Below are 12,251 nucleotides of genomic sequence, written 5' to 3' on the forward strand. Positions count from 1 at the left end.
GGCTATCACTGTTACTGCTAAGGTCAGTTCTTGTCTTGGCTTTAGTTATTTATTAGACTTGTGCAGTCACCAAACTGGTTTCCTGGCTGAGATTTTCTTTTCTGATCCAGTTCACATAGCATTACCAAATTGGAGAACTGCCTTAGTTATTCTGTTACTCACAAGTCCCTCCCTTTTTGACAGGAATTTAGAATGTGATTTTTCACTTTGTTTTTTATACTTTTAGGCATTGTTTGATATTTTTACCATGAGCATTATTATTACTCAAATGTAATCAAGAAACAAAATGTTATTTTGATTGTGAAAAGATAAAAATAGCCAAAGGAATAAACATTTGCTATAATGAAAGAATTTTTAAGATTAAATATTATGGCATTTCTGGCTCAAAAATGAATACTAGCCTCTGTACCTGAACTTGTTGCTGTGATGGCTGAACTTCATATCAGCCATTGTAGGGGAGGGATACACACACACGCACAAGCATAAAAGTACAGATGGATTTATATGCATACACACATGTATCGATGAACACAAAATGCATACCAAAATGCTGACAGTTTTTTCTGTGCAATAGGATAATGTAGTGTATTTGCATTTGTACGTTTTTCTGGAGTAAGTTCATAGTTTTCACCACAGTCTAAAAACATAGTTGATCAATCAGATATTAAAATCTAACTTCCTGTGCAAACTTTAATCTTTAGTCAGTTGGTCTCCTTTCTTTACCCAAAAATATATGTACACTGTTTTCCTACCTCCTTGTCATTGCTGATGCCCTGTCATCTTCTTTTCGCATTTCCTTCCCCTTTTTCACAGAAATCATTAAAATCTGATCCCTCTTTCAAGTCCTGGATCATATTTTCACTCCCTTCCCTTTACAAATCACCTCCAAATCTCTTCTTTGTCTCACTTCTGACAACACTGATCATCCAGCTGGGTGTAGATCACTTACTGATGTTTGGGTTCTATCTTTTATGGGATTATGTAGCATTTCCCCATCTGAATAGTGAACACCGAAGGTAAGAATTGTGTCATAATTATGTCTCTAGCTGGGTTCCTTTCAGCTTAATACAGAATATGTGGGCTCTGAGCTGAGCCCTTCCATCTGATAAAGAATATGAGCAGCACCCAGAATACTGTAAATGAGACAGGAATGTTTTTTTTTGTCAAATTATTTGGAAGAGTAAATGATAAACTCATGTTCTATTTTTTAGTACCAGGAAACCATAAAGTTACTGGGAAGGGCGTGCCTCTGATAATCTGAGGACTTTAAACAAAGATGCATATTTAAGAATGCATATTTAAGGAATGAATTTCTGATAAAGGTGACAACAAGAATGAAACTTAAAGACATTATGTTGAGTGAAATAACACAGGCACAAAAGGACACACAGTGTATGGTCTCATTGATATGAAATAATTAAAATAAACAAACTCATAGAGTTAGAATTTAGAATATAGTTTACCCAGGAATAGGGTGAGGTTGGGATCTAAATAGGATTTAAGGCTTAAAGTGTGAAGAGTTTCTTTGAGATAATACGAAGATTTTGGTAAGAGATGGTGGTGATGGCAGCACAACATTGTGAATGCAATTAACAGCACTGAATTATATATCTGAATATGGGAAAAAGGGGAAATCTTAGTTTGTATATACAGCTACTGGAATAAAATAAAATACAAAAGTCCATGGAAGTGCACAACACAAACTGTGAACCATAAGTTAAACCATATACTATAGTTAATAGTACAATTATAATAATATGCTTTCATTAATTGTAACAAATGTACCACACCAACACAAGGAGGTATTTATAAGGTAGTATATGGGAACCTTGTATTTTAAGCAGGTTTTTTCTGTAAACTTCTCTAACAGCAACAACAAAAAAGAATTAAGGTGTGCAGAAGTAAGCAATGAGGCTTTAAGATAATCACCTTAAAAACATTAAAAAAGAAAAAAGGCAGTATCTAAGTGATTCAAGATAACAGGCAAGTACAAAGATCAGGAATTCAGCCTCTCTAAAGGCTATGGAAAATAAAGAGAGCAATTGTTTTCTCTCTTTGATGCTGTAATACTATGAGAATGTAAGCTCCTAGGTGAGAGGGCGTGTGTTTGTAATTACTGTGTAACACATTATAAATAAACAAAATTATTTTATTGACCCAGGAGCCCTTCCAAATTTAAAATATGTTCTAAACTTCAGATTCCCACTTTACCACTGTGACTTGGTCAAATTTATTAGCTAAGAATATGAGCTTTGGTTACAGGTAAATCTGGATTTGACTTTTGGATCAGTGCTTAATAACTCTCAGCTTAGATAAATAAAGTCATCTCTCAGAACTTCACTTTCCTCATTTGTAAAATGGATTTAAAAATATTGCCTAATTCATACAGTAGTTGCAAAGATTATGAAAGATACTATGTAAAGAACATTTGCCTGTGTGTCAGGAGCATAGTAAGAAGTCAACGACTGCTTTCTATCCTTAACGACACTACTACCATTGTTGAAGTCTAATCCGTGAAGATGCCCCACCTCCTCCGAGCTGGGTGTGATTGCTGGGTAGGGTACCCCTGCCCTCTAGCTCCTGCTGCTCGCCTCTGTTTCCTGATCATCCACTGCTTGACTGTCTGCATCCTAGGCTTCGGCTTTATCCAATTATTTATGTTTGCCCAAGCTCACCGAGCTGTTTTAAGCCCTTTATACATTGTCCGTTCTTGTCCTTCCACTTGGAACACCTTTTCCCTTGGACACTCCTACTGATCCTTTAAGGTTCAATTTAAGCGATACTTGCATCAAGTCTTCCTATATGGATTGCGTATCCCCCGAAGAGACAGCAGTTTATTCATTTTCCTGGTGTTTTGCACAATCTGTGACAAGTGGATTTTGAATTAAAATGGATGAAATGCAACTGAAAGCAGAGTATCATTCTGAAAAACACTATACTTTGGAGTTCAGAATCCCAAATTCACTGATCTCCCCTAGCATTTGATCCTCACTAAGACTGAGATTCAGTTAAAAGTAAGGACTTTTGAGTAAAGTAGATTTGGATGTGCAATCCCTGCTGCCTATGGAGTCTTACGTAGCTCATTTAAACCAATTGCATTCTAATTTCTGAATGTACAAAATGAGATTATTAAAGGTTATCTTATACGGTTGATAGAAGGGAGTAAGGGAGGGAATGTGAATTGTTTAACTGTGAGCCTGGGATATGCTAAGTAGTCAACAAAACAGTTCTTGTGATGTTACTGTCATTACTTCTGCCATTGATGTTGTTGCATCTGCCTTTTACCAAACCTTTTCATCAGCAGGAGACAGGAAAGCCAGTATAAAAGGATAAGGAATGGAAAATGTTTGCATAAGCCATAGTCTCAGCCATCGAAATTATGACCCTTTGGGGACTTAAACACCATGGGAGATGCTAAAGGGTAGGCACAAAGGAATTGAAAGATAAGAGAGGGGTATCCCTTGGCACTCTAGATAGGAAAGCAATTACTGACTTCCTCTCTTTGGAGGTTGGAAAACTAAAGACATAATGGAAGTTTAGTCAATTGTTTCTTTTGATGGGAGTGATGGTTACTTGTAGGAAATTAGTGGATGTGAGATAAAGTTGAAAAATGTTAGGCTGTAGTAAGAAATTGAAAGATTCTGCACAGCAGATTAATAATTAGAATCCATTGAAATGATGAAATCAATGTTGTAGAAAGATAATTGTATTAGCTTTCTATTGCCCCATAACAATGTACCACATATTTAACAGCTTGAAGCAGCACCCATTTATAATCTCACAGTTCTGTAATTCAGAATTCTGTCACAGAGTGACTCGATTCTGCGCTCAGGGTGCTGGCTGAGCTGGGTTCTTTTCTGTAAGCTCTGGGGAAGAATCTGCTTCTAAGGTCTTTAAGATCTTGTCAGAATTCAGTTCCTTTCAGCTGTCCAAGTTAGGTCCTCATTTCCTCGCTGGCTGTCATCTGGGGTTTGATCTCTGTTTCTAAAAGTAACCTGCATTGCTTTCTCATATGGCCCCCTTCATCTTTAAGGCCAGCAGCGTGAGCTGAGTCCTTATCGTGCTTCAAACTTCACAGACTGCATCTTCGCCACCACCCTGAGAAAACTCTCTGCTGTAATTAGATAAGACCTACTCAAGAATAATCTTCCTATGTTAAGGTCAACTGATCAGTGACCTTGATTACATCTGCAAAGTCCCTTTTGCCAATGTAAGGTAATATAATCATTGGGGTGACACCAGGAGTCAAAGGTCATGGGGCCATCTAGATCTGCTCACCATAGTCAAACTGGCGATGTTGTACAGGGTTGTAAAGGAAAACTCCTGAAGGCATAAGGATCACCAGGAACTATTCAGCAATTTGAGCTGAGGTATTAAAGTCTTAGTAATAGCTTGATATGTACTAGGCCCTGCTTATATGTTCTTACCTCGTAGAGTCTTTACAATATCCTCTGAGATTGGTGCTATCGCTATTCTCATTTGACAGATGAAGAAACAGAAGTTTAAAGAGGTTAAGAAATATGCTCGGCTTCCCAGAGCTAGTATTTTGCAAACTGGGATTTGGACTCAGACAAACTCCAGGGCCCAGATTCTCAACCGTCATCATAAACCTAGTGCCCCTTAATTGGAAGGCTAGGGACCATAAAACCAGGATGAGGACAGCGGGACAGATACTCCCTGGATCTGCTTGCATCCTCTCATTTTGAATTTTATTTTGTGTACTGAGCCACAGTACATGTTAAGTCTTCTGCCGGTACTTTGAATGAAGTACATCATAACTCATTCAGTTTTCACAACCCTAGAGATGAAACAGTTTTAGAGATAAGAAAATTGAGGTGCACGTTAATTATATAACTCATTTCGGGTCTCAGAACTATTGAGTAGCAGATGTAGACTGTGAACCCTGGTTTGTCTGACTTTGAAGGCTTTTTATCACTGCATTATTAACCACTGAACTTTAAGCTCAGTCTGCTCACAGCTCTGAGAAGGGAAATCTGCAGTCGGGACAAGCATGGAAACTGATGCTAAACTGCCTGAATTGGAAGTCCAGCTCTACTATTTCCTATATCTCTGGCCTCAGTTTCCTCAGGGATATTACTTGTTTTTATGGGGGCTGTATTGAAAATTAATAAGTTATTACAGGTAAAACTCAGAACAGTGTCTGCAAATAATAAATTCTCAAAAATCTGTAAACTATTAGAAAGTCCCAAGGAGGAATGTGTGGTATAGACAACTATGACTTATTTTCATCTGCTGTCTGCATTATTGGCATGCGTAAAAGTTGATAATACCAGGGTTAGGGATTGGTTAAATGATAAAGAATAGCAAGGTTGCTCGGTGGGGCTAGCTAATTAAGGTAGTGGTGAGGAGAAACTTAATTTTGAGTTGAATTTTGAAAAGCTGGAGGGCATATAGGAGTAGCAGGAGGGAAGAGGAAGGCTCTGTATGTAGGTCAGTTGTGGAAAGGCTCATAGAAGGATGGCTTATGCTTGAGATAAATTAAGTTCCTGCTTGGGATGGGAAGATAGCAAAAGGGGCATCAGAATCCAGGTCAGACTATGGAGGTTGAAGCAATGAATATCTTGAAAGCAACTCATTTCTTTGCATTTATTTGTTCATGTATCTATTATTTATTCATTTGATAGACATTCATAGAAGGCCTCCAAATTGCGGTGTGTTATCAATAAGACTAACTTAAATTATAAATCTCACCCCTAAAGAACTGATAAACTAATAGAAGAAATTGCACACATACATACTTATAACTAAAATGATAAAGTTGCATGAACTGTAACTGAGGAGCAAATAAAGTTGTGATGACATTCAGAGGAGGAAGAGATGCCTTTAGGCTGAGAGGAATTAGGAAAGCTTTATGGGGGGATGGCAAATTGATGAGAAAATGTTTGAAATAGCCCGATGAAAGAAAACATGGGACTTTGTTTGAGAAATAACAGCGTCAATGGAGGCTAAACACGAAAGTACACTGGAGAGATATTTAAGGATCAAATCGAGGGTTCTGGCTTCCATGACTAGAGAGTTGGGAGAATCAGTAGAAACACTCATCACAAGAGGGGGCTCTTGATAGGAAAAGTGATGAATTTTGTCTGAAGCAAACTGTATTTTACCACCACATGGAGAACTGAAATGGTCTACAGTGTAATATGGCCTGGTTGAATCCGTGCAGAGCATAACACTGTACCTACAGCGAGCCATGAGGTGAGAAGGATTTGGGGAAAACAAAAGGCCAGGTACCCGATGACTGCTCTAAACCAATGGTGTTTGCCAGAGTTCTATCGATCTCCTCGGTGAGGTGGCCATGCCTCAGAGGCAGGGTGACCAGACAGCTTTGGAGAATAAAAAGGGGAGCTACTAGTGATGATGCCAGAGCAAATGGCATAAACCCGGGCTGCCTTGCAGCACGTGGGCCCTCAGTTCAGAGACTGTAGGTGGAGTGGGGATGGAGGGACCACTGAGGCAGCTCAGTCTGGCCTGCAGGACTTCAAGCCTTCTGTCTTGACTAGAGCAGTTCTATTTTCATACGTTTCGTGTTTGTTATCAGTCTGAATAAAACATAATTTGAAGAAAAGATTTCCACTCCCACAAAAAAGATTGAAAACAATGGTCTAGGCAAAAGTTTAAGGTTCAAGAATGAAAAGATAGAAATGATATAATTTTTAGTAAAAAGAAAAAAAAAAAGAGTGCTTTTTCTGTTCCCTTGTACCTCACAAGGCAAAGGGTGTTAAAATAGTATGGTAGCACGTGTGCTTTTTAAAGTACAACTGTATTTTTAAGCAAACCATTTGTTGGTGATGCAACCGCAAAAGGCATCTAAAATTATCATTCCTATTTTTGATTCATTGAATTGCATGTTAGGAACTAATGAATAGATTTAAAATTCACTTGTAAGTTGTGACTTTGTAAACCAGGCTGCATCCTATATCACATTTTTTTTTAATGCTGTGAAAGTGAATAATTTTAACAATAGCAACAAATATGATATGAGAATCAGTACTGAAGGGCCTAAAGTTTCCTTTTACAGTTCACTAGTGATGAAAGGAGGAAAATTTATCCATATAACATGTGAATGCCAACAAAAATAACCATAATAGATAACCCCAAATTCAGTAAAGAAATAGCAATGGAAAATTATGTTAGAATCTCAAAAGTTTGAATTCTAATTTTATTTAATTTCCAAATTCTAAATGTTTTCCTTGTATTATATTTCATTAAAATTTTGAAAACCATGCCAGAAAATCTTGCTTTTCATTTATACCAAACTTTTTAGCTATTAGAGTGATTATATTTGATTGATGGCATGACAGTTGAAGTGCCTCAAATAATTTTATCAAACTTTTTGGGGTTAAATTTTTAACTGTACTTTTGATATCAAGAAAAACTCAAAGTTCAAATTCAAATACTGTTGTATTTTTCCTCCTTCTTCATCTCCTCCCCCTCCTCCTCCTGTTTTGAACATTTACTGAACCTGGAATGTGTTTAAGGACTGAACTGAAAAGATATTTTCTTTCTCTAGTCTAATTTTAGTTTTCGGGGTAGGCAAAAATGATAAATTCCATCTCCCAAATCGAGACGCTATTAATGAGAGGAGTTCCTTTGTAGGTTCATTTCACTTGAGGAAAAATCATTTCACAGTATCTAAGACATTCACATACTAATCTATTCAGAAGTCTTAGTCCTCTCAAAACTCTAATCCATGGATCAATAACCTCTCCTGAAGACTTGGATTGACTCTTTTTTGCAATAGCTGGGAACAGAGATTGGCTGATTTACTGATGAGGCAAAGGGGCATCATTTATTTCATTGTATTCATTTATCATATGACTGGTTTATACTCAGAGCCTCTTTGGAGGTGGGGGGCAGATTTAGTGTTAAGACAGTTCCTGCCTTCAGAATGCATACATTCCAATCTCTAAAAACATCTGTGTAAATAGGGATCCAAGCATTCTAGCATATTAAACTTCTGTTCACGCCCATCTCTTCGTGAAATCCCTCCTTGGACAGCTTGCTCCATTCTGGAATCTGTCACGAGAGACACCTACATTCTGATAGGGAGTAAAGAGAAGGACAAGAAAGATGTCTGTGTGGATCACACTTCTGGAAGGGTTGGGGTTGAATAAATATCTAAGTGGGGTCATTGGAAGTCAGAGGTCGTATAACTGGTGTGATAGTTAGATTCAGGTGTCAACTTGGCCAGGTGAAGGCACCTAGTTCCGTTGCTGTGGACATGAGTCAGTGGTACGTGAACCTCATCTGTTGCTGCTTTACATCTGCAGTCGGCTAGGAGGCGTGCCTGCTGCAATGAGTGACGTTTGACTTCACTGGCTGGTGCTTCAATGAGGAAGCACAATGCAGCACAGCCCAAGCAGCTCAGCATACCTCATCTCAGCACTCGCAGCTCAGCCCAGGCCTTTGGAGATGCAGAAAGAAATCACCCCAGGGAAAGATGTTGGAATCCAGAGGCCTGGAGAAAAGGCCAGCAGAGACCATCTTGTGCCTTCCCACGTAAGAAAGAACCTCAGTGGAAAGTTAGCTGCCTTTCCTCTGAAGAACTAACAAAATAAATCCCCTTTTATTAAAAGCCAATCCATCTCTGGTGTGTTGCATTCTGGCAGCTAGCAAACTAGAACAACTGGGTATAACTCTCACTCCACAGACTTATAGATTTTTCACATGTACATTTTTTTCTTTGAGCCAACGTAATTAGAACTCCAAATCCCCAACCTATCAGAGTGGCAACAAATTTGATCTCAGTCATTTTTGAGGCCTCCCCCTAGGAGGCTGTGGTGAGTCTTCTGGTGATAAGACCTTGGATTTACACCACCCCACCATGAGGCTATCCAGTTCCCAAGTCCATGGTTCCCTCGGGTTAGACAATTCTGCTGCTTGGACCCAGAGCTCTTTGGAGGGTCTGGGAACCCTGCTGCCTGGGATCCTGTCTTTCTAAATGCACTATACTCTTGGAAGTCTTGCCCTCAGTTTGGGGTTATTTGTAGTTGCAGGGCATGAAACCTGCTCTTTGATGGCCTTTCAGAGCCTTACTCTACCCCACCTGCCCAGTCTGGGACTCTCTCCTAGAGTCTCTCAGCTTCCCCAAGGCCCTCCCTTCTTCCTTTCTTCCTCCCTGGCATAGCCTTTTCTAGAGATTTCGGTTTAAACAAAAGGCAGAAAGAGCTCTTAAATGTAGTTGCTTCTGCTTTGGCTGTGCTCAAATCCTTGAGACCAGGAACTGCAAAGGCTGGATGCCTGCTAGAAGGGAGAGGGAAGGGAAAAATATGGGCAGAACACGTATAATTTAAAATGTCAATAAAGGAACTGCCATTAAGTGCGTGGCCCACAGGGAGGATTAGAAGGAGGAGGTCAGACCGGGTTAGCAAAGTTGGGAGAGTGCTACCCTCAGCCCTGGGGCCATCTGCACAGTGCTGGGAATCACCTTGTCTGTGGTCATGGGCTGGCCTGGTGCACATCACCAAAGCTGGCCCCACCAGTTCTTGTAAACAGGCTACTTTGGGGATTTATGTTTTATGTACTTCAAATCCACAGAGCTTTTGTCTCTGTAAAATGGACATCCACAGGGCCTTTCAGTTTTCCACTTTGGAATCCTCTTCAAAGTTATTTCATGTGTTCTCCAGATGCCCTACATTTTAAGAGCAGAGCTGGATTCTCCACATAGCCCCTCGGTCAAAGCGTACACTTAGTGTCCCTGCCGCCAAGGAGACCTGACTATTTCCAGCAAAATTGTTGTCATTATTGACTTCATTATTATTAATAGAATTTTTCACACTATAGCAATTAAGGTTTTAAAGCTTTTTCACTCTATTATCCCATTTGATCCTCATGAGAACCTTGAAATCTAGGACAAATGTTATTATCTATGCCCCTAACTATTGTCTTGATTAGGACTCTAAAAAGCAGTTATGCTCACTGAAGATTTGTTGATAGAAATTTAAGTTGCCAAAAACATATTCCAGATAACCAGAGTGAATTGTGGTCCAAGCATTTATGCCTTACCCTTATTTCATCTAAGGAAAAATCATTGCACGTTATCTAATACATTCACATAGTAATCTAATCAGAACATTAGAGAAATTGCCACAGGAGTTTTGAAGGTCATTACTTTAGTTAGATACTTTATCCTGAATCAGATTATATCCCTTTTGATGTCAGTTGAAATCTTCATGGAGAAGTTTCTCTGTGAAATAAAAGAATGACTATAACGTTTTTCCTTTGTTTCTTTTCCTTCCCTTTCTCTACCCCACTTTCTCTTCCTTTTTCTTTCCTTTTCCTTTCTTTTTCCCTTCCTTTCTTCCTTCCTCCCTCCTTCCTCCCTCCCTTCCTCTCTTCCTTCCTTTCTTTCTTTTTTCCTTCCTCCCTTCTTCTCTTCTTCATCCTTTCCTTCTTTCCTTCTTCATTTCCCCCTCCTTCTATTCTTTGCTCTTTTTCTTTCTTCCTCCCTGCTTCCCATCCTCCATTTCTTTTTGCTTTTCTTCAAGTATATGTAAAATCATAGTTTTCTACTCTCAAAGTTCTAATAATCATGATATCTCAATGACTCAAAGATTGGCCTTTATTAATTCAATTACTCCAACAAAACCAAATGTTGTGGTTAAGTATTTAGGGTTTTACTAGAGTGAAAGTAATTTTCATTTTTTGATTGAATATTATGCCTTACAATCTGCTGAATTTGTATATGTTTTGATACTCACCCTTCACAACCATTCTTTGAAATAAATATTACTGTAGCTCAAGGTAGTTGGATATATTTGCTAAGACCTTAAAACTTGGATTCTCCAAGTTTTAAGAGGCGAAGTTTAAAATCAGTTCTTGAGGGACTCCAGAATAAATAATTCGTCCTTCCAGGAGTGTCTATTCAAAACGGTTAATTTCAACTTTGGACCAAGATTATAGAATATTTAACCTCAGAATGGGAAGTGACTCCAGAGATCTCTCTAATCTTCAGGGCTGTCCCCTTAACATTTTCCACCTAGTGATTACCCAGTATCCTTCTACTAAAGCAGATCTAGTGAGGTGTTGGATTCTTACCGTAAGAAAGCCCTTTCTTGTTTTGAGCCATTTCTGCCTATTACTTTTTCTCCATCCAATCATTTGATTCTGAATTTTCCCTATATGAAGGTTTAACTTATGTCCTAGTTGCTTCAGATAGCCTTGGTTTATATAAGCCTGTTATCACAGGATAACTAATAATAGTGCTCCTTTTCACTCTATACCCTGATTTGGATGATAAATTATAATCACCCACTGTGACATTTGAAGCTATTAAGTACCCCAGAAAAGCCATGTCCTTTAATTCTCCTTCAATATTGCTGGGTGGGATATTCTTTTATTGTTTCCATGGAGAGGTGACCCACCCAACTGTGGGTAATAATTTTTGTTTTGTTTTTTGGGGGGTGGTATACCAGATGGCAGACTTTTTACAGTTTTATTTCACACAAATAAAACTTGCACAAGAGCTGTCTATTCGTCTTCTTCACTGCGCAGCTGAGCATTGGCGTTGGTGACTCTGATGGCCAGCCGGGCTGTTCTTTCCATGATAGCTTTGCGATTCTTGGAGGAAGTGTGTGAGCAATCTCAGTACAGTAAGATTTTGTTGCACATCTGCAGCACTTTCAGCTCCTTGACATCGTGGACCAGGAATTTCGGAAGCAATTGGGCAATATGTGCTTTGTTTATTTTGTTGTTCCCATAAACAATGTTGGGTTTCAAGATCCGGCCCTTAAGTCTTCTCCTTACTCTGTTGTCAATGCCTCTGGGTTTCCACCAGTTATGCTTGATTTTGACATATCGGTCTGACTGGTGCTGGATGAACTTCTTCATCCACTTTTTGACAATCTTGGGCTTCACAAGGGGTCTAAAGGCAGCCATGATGCCAGGTAGGAGATGGTTGCTACCACCATGGGTAGTGTTGAGAAAGAGAGGGAAGGAACGCTGTGGCTGGTAATTTTGATTAGATGGTTTCCATGGAGATGTGTCTCCACCCATTCAAGGTGGGGTTGCTTACTGGAGCCCTTTAAGAGGGATCCATTTTGGAAAAATCTTCAGAACCAACAGAGTCCACAGAGCCAAAGACCTCTGGAGCAGAAGAAAGATGCCTCCAAGGAAGCCTTGTGAAATGAGGAGACAAAGCTAGCAGAAGTTACCATGTGCCTTTCCAGCTGAGAGAGGAACTCTGAACATCATCAGCCTTTCTTTTTTTTTTTTCACATGGGCAGACACCG

The 12,251-nt window shown here is 39.2% G+C and overlaps 1 pseudogene; it reads right to left on the reverse strand.

The window, feature by feature from the left end:
- Positions 1 to 11,490: 11,490 nt before the first annotated feature.
- On the reverse strand, positions 11,491 to 11,898 carry LOC143690271 (large ribosomal subunit protein eL32 pseudogene; annotated as a pseudogene).
- Positions 11,899 to 12,251: the final 353 nt, after the last annotated feature.

The sequence above is a fragment of the Tamandua tetradactyla genome, chromosome 7 (genome assembly GCF_023851605.1).
Source record: "Tamandua tetradactyla isolate mTamTet1 chromosome 7, mTamTet1.pri, whole genome shotgun sequence".
Classification (NCBI taxonomy): Eukaryota; Metazoa; Chordata; class Mammalia; order Pilosa; family Myrmecophagidae; genus Tamandua; species Tamandua tetradactyla.